The following is a 13,900-nucleotide window of genomic DNA, read 5'->3' on the forward strand; positions in this document are numbered from 1 at the left end:
GAAATATCTACACCGCCATCTGCATGTCCATGGAAATATCTACGCCGCCATCTGTATAAACATGGAAATATCTACACGGCTATCTGTGTATAGATGGAAATATCAACACCGCCATCTGCACAAACATGGAAATATCTACACCGCTATCTCTATAAACATGGAAATATCTGCACTGCAATCTGTAAAAACATGGAAATACCTCTACAGTCATCTGTATAAACATGTAAATATCTAAACTGCTATCTCTATAAACATGGAAATATCTACACCGCCATCTCTATAAACATGAAAATACCTACACTGCCATCTCCATAAACATGGAACTAACTACTCTGCCGTCTGTATAAACATGGAAACATCTACACCGCCATCTGTGTGAATAAGGAAATATCTACAATGCCATCTGTATATAGATATAAATACCTGCACCCCGAGCTGTATAAACATGGAAATATCTACATCGCTATCTGTATAAACGTGGAAATTCCAATACCGCGATCGGTATAAACATGGAAATATCTACAACGGCAACTATATAAACATGGAAATATCTACACAGCTATGTCTATAAACATGGAAATACCTACACCGCTATCTTTATAAACATGGAAATATCTACACCGCTATCTGTATAAACATGGAAAAATCTACACAACGATCTGTATAAACATGGAAAAATCTACACAACGATCTGTATAAACATGGAAATATATACACCGCTATCTGAATAAACATGGAAATATTTGCACCGCTATCTCTATAAACATGGAAATATCTACAAAGCCATCTTTATAAACATGGAAATACCTACACAGTCATGTGTAGGAACATGGAAATATCTACACTGCCATCTGTATAAAAATAGAAATATCTACACAGCCCTCTGTATAAATATGGAGATATCTGCATAGGCGTCTGTATAAACATGGAAATATCTGCACCGCTATCTGTATAAACATGGAAATACCGACACCGCTGTCTCTATAAACATGGAAATATGTACACGGCTATGTGTATAAACATGGAAATATCTCCACTGCTGTCTGTATAAACATGGAAATATCTCCACCGTTATCTGTATAAACATGGAAATATGTACAGTGCCATCTCTATAAACATTGAAGTTTCTACACTGCCATTTGTAAAAACATGGAAATATCTACACAGTCATCTGAATAAACATGGAAATATCTACACCACCATCTGTGTAAACATGGAAATACCTACAATACCATCTGTATACACATGGAAATATCTAAACACACTTCTGTATACATATGGAAATATCTATGCCGCCATCTGTATAAACATGGAAATATCTACCCAGCCATCTGTGTATAGATGGAAATATCTACACCGCCATCTTAACAAACATGGAAATATCTACACCGCTATCTGTATAAACATGGAAATATCTACACCGCCATCTGCATGTCCATGGAAATATCTATGCCACAATCTGTATAAACATGGAAATATCTACACGGCCATCTGTGTATAGATGGAAATATCATCACCGCCGTCTCTACAGACATGGAAATATCTACACCGCTATCTCTATAAACATGGAATTATCTGCACTGCCATCTGTAAAAACATGGAAATACCTATATAGTCATCTGTATAAACATGGAAATATCTACAATGCCATCTGTATACACGTGGAAATATCTACACAGCCATCTGTATAAACATGTAAATATCTACACTGCTATCTCTTCAAACATGGAAATATCTACACCGCCATCTCTATAAACATGATAATATCTACACTGCCATGCCATAAACTTGGAACTAACTACTCCGCCATCTGAACAAACATGGAAACATCTACACCGCCATCTGTGTGAATAAGGAAATATCTACAATGCCATCTGTATAAAGATATAAATATCTGCACCGCGAGCTGTATAAGGATGGAAATATCTACATCGCTATCTGTATAAACGTGGAAACACCAACACCGATATCGGAATAAACAGGGAAATATCTACAACACCATCTATATAAACATGGAAATATCTACACCGCTTTGTCTATAAACATGGAAATACCTACACCGCTATCTCTATAAACATGGAAATATCTACAACACTATCTGTATAAACATGGAAATATCTACACCGCTATCTGTATAAACATGGAAATATCTACACCGTGATCTGTATAAACATGGAAGTATCTACACCGCGATCTGTATAAACATGGATATATCTTCACCACGATCTGAATAAACATGGGAATATCTACACCGCTATCTGTATAAACATGGTAATATCTACACCACCATCTATATAAACATGGAAATATCTACATCGCCATCTGTATAAACATGGAAATATCTACAATGCCATCTGTAGAAAGATGGAAATATCCACACCGAAATCTGTGTAAACCTGGAAATATCTACACCGATATCTGTAAAAACATGGAAATATCTACACCGCTATCTGTATAAACGTGGAAATATCTACACCGTGATCTGTATATACATGTAAATATCTACAGCGCCATCTCTATAAACATTGAAATATCTACACTGCCATTTGTAAAAACATGGAAATATCTACACAGTCATCTGAATAAACATGGAAATATCTACACCACCATCTGTATAAACATGGAAATACCTACAATACCATCTGTATACACATGGAAATATCTACACAGACATCTGTATAAATATGGAAATATCTACACCGCCATCTTTATAAACATGGAAATATCTACACTGCCATCTGTAGAAAGATGGAAATATCTACACCGCTATCTCTATAAATATGGAAATATCTACACTGCCATCTCTATAAACATGAAAATATCTACACTGCCATCTCCATAAAGATGGAAGTATCTACTCCGCCACGTGTATAAACACGGAAATATCTACACCACCATCTGTGTAAACATGGAAATATCTACACCGCTATATGTATAAACATGGAAATATCTAAAACGCCATCTGCATGTCCATAGAAATATCTACGCCGCCATCTGTATAAACATGGAAATATCTACACGGCCATCTGTGTAGATGGAAATATCAACACCGCCATCTGTACAAACATGGAAATATCTACACCGCTATCTCTATAAACATGGAAATATCTGCACTGCCATCAGTAAAAACATGGAAATACCAATACAGTCACCTGTATAAACATGGAAATCTCTACAATGCCATCTGTCTACACATGGAAATATCTACACAGCCATCTGTATAAACATGTAAATATCTACACTGCTATCTCTATAAACATGGAAATATCTACACCGCCATCTCTATAAACATGAAAACATCTACACTGCCATCTGTAGAAATATGGAAATATCTACACCGCAATGTGAGTAAACAAGGAAATATCTACACCAATATGTGTAAAAACTTGGAAATATCTACACCGCTATCAGTATAAACATGGAAATATCTACACCGCGATCTGTATAAACATGGAAATATGTACACCGCGATCTGTATAAACATGGAAATATCTACACAGCTATCTGTATAAACATGGAAATATCTACACAGCTTTCTCTATAAACATGGAAATATCTACACCGCTATCTGTATAAACATGGAAATACCTACAAAGTCATCTGAATAAACTTGGAAATATCTACAAAGCCATCTGTATAAATATGGAAATATCTACACAGCCATCTGTATATACATGGAAATATCTACAACGCTATCTGTATAAACATGGAAATAACTACACCGCTATTTGTATAAACAAGGAAATATTTACACCGTGATCTGTATAAACATGGAAATATTTACACCGCTATCTGTATAAACATGGAAATTTCTACACCGTTATCTGTATAAATATGGAAATATCTACACCGCTATCTCTATAAACATGGAAATATCTACACCGCCATCGGTATAAACATGGAAATACCTATACAGTCGTCTGTGTAAACATCAAAATATCTACACCACCATCTGTATAAACATGGAAATATCTACAATGCCATCTGTATAAACATGGAAATACCTACACGGCAATCTGTGTAGAGATGGAAACATCAACATCGCCATCTCTACAAACTTGGAAATATCTACACTGCTATCTCTATAAACATGGAAATATCTACACTGCGGTCTGTATAAACATGGAAATATCTACACCGGTATGTGTATAAACATGGAAATATCTACACCACTATCTGTATAAACATGGAAATATATACACCACTATCTGTATAACCATGGAAATATCTGCACTGCTATCAGTATAAACATGGAAATACCTACACCGCTGTCTCTATAAACATGGAAATATGTACACCGCTATCTGTATAAACATGGAAATATCTACACCGCCATCTGAATAAACATGGGAATATCTACACAGACATCTGTGTGAACATGGAAATATCTACACCACGATCTGTATAAACATGGAAATATCTACACCGCGATCTGTATAAACATGGAAATATCTACACCGCTATCTGTATAAACATGGAAATATCTACACCGTGATCTGTATAAACATGGAAATATCTACACCACTATCTGTATAAACATGGAAATATATACACAGCTATTTATAAACATGGAAATATCTACACAGCCATCTGTATAAACATGGAAATACGTACAAAGTCATCTGTATAAACATGGAAACATCTACACAGCCATCTGTATAAACATGGAAATATCTACACAGCCATCTGTATATACATGGAAATATCTACACCGCCATCTGTACAAACATGGAAATGTCTGCAACGCTATCTGTATAAACGTGGAAATATCTACACCGCGGTCTCTATAAACATGGAAATATGTACACCGCTATGTGTATAAACATGGAAATATCTCCACTGCTGTCTGTATAAACATGGATATATCTCCACCGTTATCTGTATAAACATGGAAATATCTACAGCGCCATCTCTATAAACATTGAAATACCTACACTGCCATCTGTAAATACATGGAAATATCTACACAGTCATCTGAATAAACATGGAAATATCTACACCACCATCTGTATAAACATGGAAATACCTACAATACCATCTGTATACACATGGAAATATCTACACAGACATCAGTATAAATATGGAAATAACTACACCGCCATCTGTATAAACATGGAAATATCTGCACTGCCATCTGTAGAAAGATGGAAATATCTTCACCTCTATCTCTATAAATAAGGAAATATCTACACCGCCATCTCTATCTACATGAAAATATCTACAATGCCATCTCCATAAAGATGGAAGTATCTACACTGCCATGTGTATAAACACGGAAATATCTACACCACCATCTGTGTAAACATGGAAATATCTACACCGCTATCTGTATAAACATGGAAATATCTACACCGCCATCTGCATGTCCATGGAAATATCTACGCCAACTTCTGTATAAACATGGAAATATCAACACGTCCATCTGTGTATAGATGGAAATGTCAACACCGCCATCTGTACAAACATGGAAATATCTACACCGCTATCTCTATAAACATGGAAATATCTGCACTGCAATCTGTAAAAACATGGAAATAACTATACAGTCATCTGTATAAACATGGAAATATCTACAATGCCATCTGCATACACAAGAAATATCTACACAGCCATCTGTATAAACATGTAAATATCTACACTGCTATCTCTATAAACAAGGAAATACCTACACCGCCATCTCTATAAACATGAAAATATATACACTGCCATCTCCATAAACGTGGAATTAATGACTCCGCCATCTGTATAAACATGGAAACATCTACACTGCCATCTGTGTGAATAAGGAAATATCCACAATGCCATCTGTATAAAGATATAAATACCTGCACCGCTAGCTGTATAAACATGGAAATATCTACATCGCTATCTGTATAAACGTGGAAATACCAACACCGCTGTCGGTATAAACATGGAAATATCTACAACGCCATCAATATAAACATTGAAATATCTACACCTCTATGTCTATAAACAAGGAAATACCTACACCGCTATCTCTATAAACATGGAAATATCTACACAGCTATCTGTATAAACATGGAAATATCTACACCGCTATCTCTATAAACATGGAAATATCTACACCGCGATCTGTATAAACATGGAAATATCTACACCGCGATCTGTATAAACATGGAAATATCTACACCACGATCTGTATAAACATGGAAATACGAACACCGTTATCTGTATAAACATGGAAATATCTACACTGCTATCTCTATAAACATGAAAATACTTACACCACCATCTCTATAAACATGGAGATATTTACACTGCTATCTCTATAAACATAGAAATAACTACCCCACCATCTCTATAAACATGCAAATATCTACATCGCCATCTGAATAAACATGGGAATATCTACACAGACATCTGTGTGAAAATGGAAATGTCTACACCACGATCTGTATAAACATGAAAATATCTACACCGCGATCTGTATAAACATGGAAATATCTACACCGCTATCTTTATAAACATGGAAATATCCGCACCGTGATCTGTATAAACATGGAAATATCTACACAGCTATCTGTATAAACATGGAAATATATACACATCTATTTATACACATGGAAATATCTACACCGCCATCTGTATATACATGGAAATACCTACAAAGTCATCTGTATAAACATGGAAACATCTACACAGTCATCTGTATAAACATGGAAATATCTACACAGCCATCTGTATATACATGGAAATATCTACACCGCCATCTGTACAAACATGGAAATGTCTGCAACGCTATCTGTATAAACATGGAAATATCTACACCGCGGTCTCTATAAACATGGAAATATCTACACCGCTATCTGTATAAACATGGAAATATCTACACCACTATCTCTATAAACATGGAAATATCTACACCGTGATCTATATAAACATGGAAATATTTACACCGCTATCTGTATAAACATGGAAATTTCTACACCGTTATCTGTATAAATATGGAAATATCTACAACGCTATCTCTATAGACATGGAAATATCTACATCGCCATCTGTATAAACTTGGAAATATCTACACCATGATCTGTATAAACATGGAAATATATACACCGCTATCTGTATAAACATGGAAATATCTGCACCGCTGTCTCTATAAACATGGAAATACCTACAAAGACATGTGTATAAACATGGAAATACCTACACAGTCATGTGTAGGAACATTTAAATATCTACACTGCCATCTGTATAAACATAGAAATATCTACACAACCCTCTGTATAAATATGGAAATACCTGAATAGGCATCTGTGTAAACATGGAAATATCTGCACTGCTATCTGTATAAACATGGAAAAACCTACAACGCTGTCTCTATAAACATGGAAATATGTAAACCGCTATGTGTATAAACAAGGAAATATCTCCACTGCTCTCTGTATAAACATGGAAATATTTCCACCGTTATCTGCATAAACATGGAAATATCTACAGCTCCATCTCCATAAACATTGAAATATCTACACTGCTATCTGTAAAAACATGGAAATATCTACACAGTCATCTGAATAAACATCGAAATACCTACAATACCATCTGTATACACATGGAAATATCTACACAGACATTTTTATAAATATGGAAATAACTACACAGCCATCTGTATAAACATGGAAATATCTACACTGCCATCTCTAGAAAGATGGAAATATGTACACCGCTATCTCTACAAATATGGAAATATCTACACCGCCATCTCTATAAACATGAAAATATCTACACTGCCATCTCCATAAAGATGGAAGTATCTACACCGCCATGTGTATAAACACGGAAATATCTACACCACCATCTGTGTAAACATGGAAATATCTACACCGCTATCTGTATAAACATGGAAATATCTACACCGCCATCTGCATGTCCATGGAAATATCTACGCCGCCATCTGTATAAACATGGAAATATCTACACGGCCATCTGTGTATAGATGGAAATATCAACACCGCCATCTGCACAAACATGGAAATATCTACACCGCTATCTCTATAAACATGGAAATATCTGCACTGCAATCTGTAAAAACATGGAAATAGCTATACAGTCATCTGTATAAACATGGAAATATCTACAATGCCATCTGTATACACATGGAAATATCTACACAGCCATCTGTATAAACATGTAAATATCTACACTGCTATCTCTATAAACATGGAAACATCTACACCGCCATCTGTGTGAATAAGGAAATATCCACAATGCCATCTGTATAAAGATATAAATATCTGCACCGCGAGCTGTATAAATATGGAAATATCTACATCGCAATCTGTATAAACGTGGAAATACCAACAACGCTATCGGTATAAACATGGAAATATCTACAACGCCATCTATATAAACATGGAAATATCTACACCGCTATGTCTATAAACATGGAAATACCTACACCGCTATCTCTTTAAACTTGGAAATATATACACCGCTATCAGTATAAACATGGAAAAATCTACACCGCTATCTGTATAAACATGGAAATATCTACACCGCGAACTGTATAAACATGGAAATACCTTCACAACGATCTGTATAAACATGGAAATATCTACAATGCCATCTGTAGAAAGATGGAAATATCTACACCGCAATCTGTGTAAACATCGAAATATCTACACCGATATCTGTAAAAACATGGAAATATCTACACTGCCATCTGTGTGAATAAGGAAATATCCACAATGCCATCTGTATAAAGATATAAATATCTGCAACGCGATCTGTATAAACATGGAAATATCTACACCACCATCTGTATAAACATGGAAATATCTACACCACGATCTGTATAAACATGGAAATATATACACCGTTATCTGTATAAACATGGAAATATCTGCACCGCTATTTCTATAGACATGGAAATATCTACAAAGCCATCTGTATAAACATGGAAATACCTACAGAGTCATGTGTAGGAACATGGAAATATCTACACTGCCATCTGTATAAACATAGAAATATCTACACAGCCCACTGTATAAATATGGAGATATCTGCATAGGCATCTGTATAAACATGGAAATATCTGCACCGCTATCTGTATAAACATGGAAATATCTGCACTGCCATCTGTAAAAACATGGAAATAACTATACAGTCATCTGTATAAACATGGAAATATCTACAATGCCATCTGTATACACATGGAAATAACTACACAGCCATCTGTATAAACATTTAAATATCTACACATCCATCTGCATGTCCATGGAAATATCTACGCCACCATCTGTATAAACATGGAAATATCTGCACGGCCATCTGTGTATAGATGGAAATATCAACACCGCCATCTGTATATACATGGAAATATCTACACCGCTATCTCTATAAACATGGAAATATCTGCACTTCCATCTGTAAAAACACGGAAAAACCTATACAGTCATCTGTATCAACATGGAAATATCTACAATGCCATCTGTATACACATGGAAATATCTACACAGCCATCTGTATAAACATGTAAATATCTACACTGCTATTTCTATAAACATGGAAATATCTACACCGCCATCTCTATAAACATGAAAATATCTACACTGCCATCTCCATAAACATGGAACTAACTACTCCGCCATCTGTATAAACATGGAAACATCTACACCGCCATCTGTGTGAATAAGGAAATATCTACAATGCCATCTGTATAAAGATATAAATATCTGCACCGTGAGCTGTATAAACATGGAAATATCTACATCGCTATCTGTATAAACGTGGAAATACCAACACCGCTATCGGTATAAACATGGAAATATCTACAACGCCATCTATATAAACATGTAAATATCTACACCACTATGTCTATAAACATGGAAATACCTACACCGCTATCTCTAAAAACATGGAAATATCTACACCGCTATCTGTATAAACATGGAAATATCTACACCGCTATCTGTATAAACATGGAAATATCTACACCGCGATCTGTATAAACCTGGAAATATCTACACCGCGATCTGTATAAACATGGAAATATCTTCACCACGATCTGTATAATCATGGAAATATCTTCACCTCTATCTGTATAAACATGGTAATATGTCCACCACCATCTATATAAACTTGGAAATATCTACACCGCCATCTGTATAAACTTGGAAATATCTACAATGCCATCTGTAGAAAGATGGAAATATCTACACCGCAATCTGTGTATACATGGAAATATCTACACCGATATCTGTAAAAACATGGAAATATCTACACCGCTATCTGTATAAACATGGAAATATCTACACCGCGATCTGTATAAACATGGAAATATCTACACCACGATCTGTATAAACATTGAAATATCTACACCGCTATCTGTATAAACATGGAAATATCTACACAGCTATCTCTATAAACATGGAAATGTCTACACCGCCATCTCTATAAACATGGAAATACCTACACAGTCATCTGTATAAACATGGAAATATCTACAACACTATCTGTATAAACATGGAAATATCTACACTGCCATCTGTATAAACATGGAAATATCTACAAAGCCATCTCTATAAACATGAAAATATCTGCACCAATATCTGTGTAAAGATGGAAATATCTACACAGATATCAGTGTAAACATGAAAATATATACATCACTATCTGTGTAATGATGGAAATATCTAGACCGCAATCTGTGCAAATATAAAAATACCTACAGTGCTATCTCTGTAAACATGGAATTATGTACACCACTATCTGTATAAACATGGAAATATCTACACCACTATCTGTATAAACATGGAAATATCTACAACGCCATCTCTATAAACATGGAAATATTTACATCGCCATCTGAATGAACATGGAAATATCTACACCGCTATCTATATAAACATGGAAATATCTACACCACCATCTGTAAAAACATGGAAATATCTACAGCGCTATCTGTATAAATATCGAAATATCTACACCTTAGTCTCTATAAACATGCAAATAACTACACCGCTATCTGTATAAACATGGAAATACCTACACCGCTATTTGTATGAACATGGAAATATCTACACCGCTATCTGTATATCATGGAAATATCTGCACCGTTATCTGATTAAACATGTAAATACAAACACCGCTATCTGTATAAACATGGAAATATCTACAAGGTTATCTGTGTAAACATGGAAATATATAAACAGATATCAGTGTAAACATGGAAATATCTACACCGCTATCTGAGTAAACATGGAAATATCTACACTGCAATCTGTGCAAGGATGGAAATATATACACTGCTATCTCTGTAAACATGGAAATATCTACACCGCTATCTGTAAAAACATGGAAATATCTACACCGCTATCTGTATAAACATGGAAATATATACACCGCTATCAGTATAAACATCGAAATATCTACACCGCTATCTGCGTAAGCATGGAAATATCTACATAGCTATCTGTATAAACATGGAAATATCTCCAGCGCTATCTCTATAAACATGGAAATATCTACAACGCTACCTGTATAAACATGGAAATGTCCACAACACTATCTGTGTAAACATGGACATATCTACACAGCTATCTTTGTAAACATGGAAATATGTACACCGCTATCTGTATAAAGATGGAAATATTTACACCGCAATCTGTGCAAATATGCAAATATCTACACCGCTATTTCTGTAAACATGGAAATATCTACACCGGTATCTGAATAAACATGGAAATATCTACACCACGATATGTATAAACATGGAAATATCTACACCACGATCTGTATAAACATAGAAATATGTACACCGCTATCTGTATAAACAAGGAAATAACTACACCGCTATCATTATAAACATGGAAATATCAACATTTCTATCTGCATAAACAAGGAAATATCTACACTGCCATCTGTATAAACACGGAAATAGCTACACAGTCATCTGTATAAACAAGCAAATCTCTACACAACTATCTGTATAAACATGGAAATATCTGCACTGCCATCTGTATAAACATGGAAATATCTACACAGCCATCTCTATAAACATGAAAATATCTGCAACAAAATCTGTGTAAAGTTGGAAATATCTACGCAGATATCTGTGTAAACATGAAAATATGTACATCACTATCTGTGTAAAGATGGAAATATCTAGACCGCAATCTGTGCAAATATGAAAATACCTACAGTGCTATCTCTGTAAACATGGAAATATGTACACCACTATCTGTATAAACATGGAAATATCTACACCACTGTCTGTATAAACATGGAAATATCTACACCGCCATCTCTATAAACATGGAAATATCTACACCGCCATCAGCATAAAGATGGAAATAACTACACCGCCATCTGTACAAACATGGAATTATCTACACCGCCATCTCTATAAACATAGAAATATGTACACTGCCATCTGTAGAAAGATGGAAATCTCTACACCGAGATCTGCATAAAAATGGAAATATCTACACCGCTATCTCTATAAACAAGGAAATACCTACACCGTAATCTGTATAAACATGGAAATAACTACACCGCTATCTGTATAAACATAGAAATATCTTCACCGCTATCTGTGTAAACTTGCAAATATCTCCACCGCTATCTGCATAAACATGAAAATATCTACACCGCTATCTGTATAAACATTGAAATATCTACATCGCTATCTGTATAAACATGGAAATATCTCCACCGCAATCTCTATCAACATGGAAATATCTATACCGCTATCATTATACAGATGGAAATATCTACACCACTATCTGTATAATGATGGAAATATCTACATCACTATCTTTGTAAATGTGGAAATATCTACACAGCTATCTGTGTAAACTTGGAAATATGTAAACCGCTATCTGGGTAAAGATGGAAATATCTACAGAACAATCTGTGCAAATATGGGAATATCTACACTGTTATCTCTGTAAACATGGAATTATCTACACCGCTATCTGTATATATATGGAAATATCTACACCGCTATCTCCATAAACATGGTTATAACTACACCGCTATCTGTATAGACATGGAAACAACTACACCGCTATCTGTATAAACATGGAAATAGCTACACCGCTGTCTCTACAAACATGGAAATACTTACACTGCCATCTGTATAAAAATGGAAATATCGACACCGCGAGCTGTACAAACATGGAAATATACACACAACTATCTGTTTAAACATGGAAATATATACACCACTATCTCTATAAACATGGAAATACCTACACTGCCATCTATGTAAACATGGAAATATCTACACCGCTATCTCTATAAACATTGAAAAATCTACACTGCCATCTCTATAAAAATGGAAATATCTACACCGCCATGTGCATAAACATGGAAATATCTACACCGCCATCTGTATAAACATGGAAATATCTACACCGCCATCGGTATAAACAAGGAAATATCTACACTGCCATCTGTAGAAAGATGGAAGTATCTACACTGCGATCGCTATAAACATGGAAATTTCTGCAACGCTACCTGTATAAACATGGAAATATCTACACTGCTCTCTCTATAAACATGGAAATATCTACACCGCTATCTGTATAAACATGGAAATATCTACACCGCTATCTGTATAAACATGGAAATATCTACACCACTATCTCTATAAACATGGAAATGTATACACCGCTACCTCTATAAACATGGTAATGTCTTCACGGCTATCTCCATAATCATGGAAATATCTACAACGCTATCTGTATACACATGGAAATATCTACACAGCTATCTGTGTAAACATGGAAATATCTACACCGCTATCAGTGCAAAGATGGAAATATGTACAAAGCTATCTATGTAAATATGGATATAACTACACCGATATCTGTATAAACATCGAAATATCTTCACCACAATCTGTATAATCATGTTAATATCTACACCGCTATCT

This window comes from Pan paniscus, chromosome 16 (genome assembly GCF_029289425.2).
Source record: "Pan paniscus chromosome 16, NHGRI_mPanPan1-v2.0_pri, whole genome shotgun sequence".
NCBI classification, from domain to species: Eukaryota; Metazoa; Chordata; class Mammalia; order Primates; family Hominidae; genus Pan; species Pan paniscus.